Genomic DNA, 2,366 nt, shown 5'->3' with positions numbered 1-2,366 from the left:
CTTGAGATGTTAACAATTCTCTTTATGCAGCTGATTTACTTCTTATCAGACCAGTAGCTTTGATTCAGAAGGACAACCATCAGGGCCCAAGGAAAATTTTGAAATCCCATTGGGCCTCTCTGGCCAGCCTTCAAATCAAATGCTCCTTCTCACCTGTCACATGACCTGGAGATGCTGTAGTCAAGCATTTGCATAGCAACACAAAAATGAAGTGTTATGATGTCTGAGAATTAAAGTTATCCATTCAAAATCAAACCAAGGACCTCCCTTCTTGTTCGGGGAGGTTTTGTTTGACATACTCCAAAAAATGTGCAAAATGTCTTGAAACAGGATTGGAAGTAACTACAGAGTAGTTTTCAGCTTCTGAAGCAGTATGCATGCCCTGAAGCAAAAAAACCTAGCATTTACAATTTTTTGTTTTTCATCTTTCTCAGTGGTCATAGCTCTAAATATATGTATCCTAGTTTTTAAATGACAGAATTTAAATTTACATAGTAAGGACATTTTTGATTATTTTTGATTTATTAACTAGCATGTGGAACGTTTGCTGCATTTTCATATTATGGCAAGTCCATTTGTTTTCTTGGAGGGGTAAAAGACACCCTACAGTAATTTGTAATATCTTTTTAATATTTTTTTGCAAAAGTTCCTTGAGTAATTTCTTGAGTAATGTCAGAGTCTTTGCCATTGTTAATGCTAATAAATTATGCTAATAAGTGCTAATAAAAATATGTTATTAGTAGTTTTGAGTCTTGGCTGAAACACTGCACCTTTTCTCATGAAGAAAGGACATTGGTCAGATTCTCCTCACAGATATAATATTTTCATGTTAGTTTCTTCACAGTGCAGTAATATTATAGAAATGTTTTATGTGATATGATGGAAATATTACTTGGCATGTGGAGTCAACAGTATATTGAGAAAATATACCTACTGTAATAGTGTGGCAGTGAAAAAGTGTAGAATTACTGTCAGAACTAAAAGATAAAAAATACTTTTTTTTGCCCTTTATCTTCAGATGAAGGATTTAAATTAAATAATTCTCACGAGTGTGAAAGACTAGAATTCATTCTAGACTTATTCACTTTATAAAGTATTTTGGTTATATAAAAAGCATAAACGTGAAATGATATTACAATTCTCCAATTATCCACTAATACTAGTTAATAATGTTCTAACTTCACAGTATGTAAATATATAAGATTCAGCATGAAAATAATGTTTAAGGGCAAAATAAGCCTGCAGGTTGTTTCGATTTATGTTGGAAGTATTTTTAGGTCAGAAGATAGATGAGGAAGAGAGCCAGAGGCAAACTCATCCCTTCCAAGAGAAAAGAAACTTCCCCACAGCCGAGCTGTGTGGCCCCCAGAGGCAACAGGAGGGCAAATCTGCTGGGTGGGGAAGAGGAGAGTGAGCAGAATAAATATCAACAATGCACTCTGAATTCTGAGTGATATTTATTCTATTAGTGCTGCAGAGAGCTGCCTTCTCAAAAGAGAAGGTGCTGGGCTGTGCTCATCCCGTTCAGCTCTGACTGACTTCTCAGGCTCAACGCTCAGACCAAAACCTGCAGTAAAGACACAAAGCTGGGGTTTGTCAGTATATTAATCTTGTATATTTTGTCATTATATTCTTCTTTTATAATTTTGTCAGTATGTCCTTCAGTCAACAGCCCACAAAGCCATGCAGTTTTCAGTCTCCTTGCACTGAGTTGCCTGAAGTGAACAATCCGTGCCTGCTGATGGCTGAATTTTTGCATATATGCAATGCAAGAAAATTCTCTGCTTTGTAAATCTTATATTACTAATTTGTTTATTCTTTCAAACAGGCCACCATTAGGTCTTTACACAGTCACAGTAGCGACTGATTTGTTTAAAAATGAAAATAAGTAACTGTGGAAGTGTGATATCAGCGCCAGGTGTCTGTATATCAGAACTGTAGACAAGTACAGTGTTCCTGTGGATTACAGGATGGTTGAAAAGTAAACATTTCTGAAAACTCACAGAACTAAACTTTAACTGATATCAAAAATCATGGAGATGAAAATCATCTCCAAATTACAGGCCCAGTTCACTACTGAGTTGTTCTACATATTTACTAGCATAACTCTATTAATTTTGCATTTTATTTTTGTGGTATGAAAGTGGAAGAGGATAGGGGTAAACCATTCAGTTTACTGGATGAGTGTAAATGAATCCTCATTTACATAATTTTTTTCCTAGATGGGAAATAATGGAAAATCAATGTGCATCCCATAATAGAAGTTTCCTAACATTCTCTGCTATTATGACTCTGTACAAAAATTGGCTTTAAAAAAGTAGGTGACTAAATCAAGCAAACTGTAAAGAGAATGTGCACAAATAAAG

Source organism: Ammospiza nelsoni, chromosome 5 (assembly GCF_027579445.1).
Source record: "Ammospiza nelsoni isolate bAmmNel1 chromosome 5, bAmmNel1.pri, whole genome shotgun sequence".
In the NCBI taxonomy this organism is placed as follows: Eukaryota; Metazoa; Chordata; class Aves; order Passeriformes; family Passerellidae; genus Ammospiza; species Ammospiza nelsoni.
The sequence above is the reverse complement of the archived record's forward strand: the minus strand, read 5'-3'. Positions refer to the sequence as shown.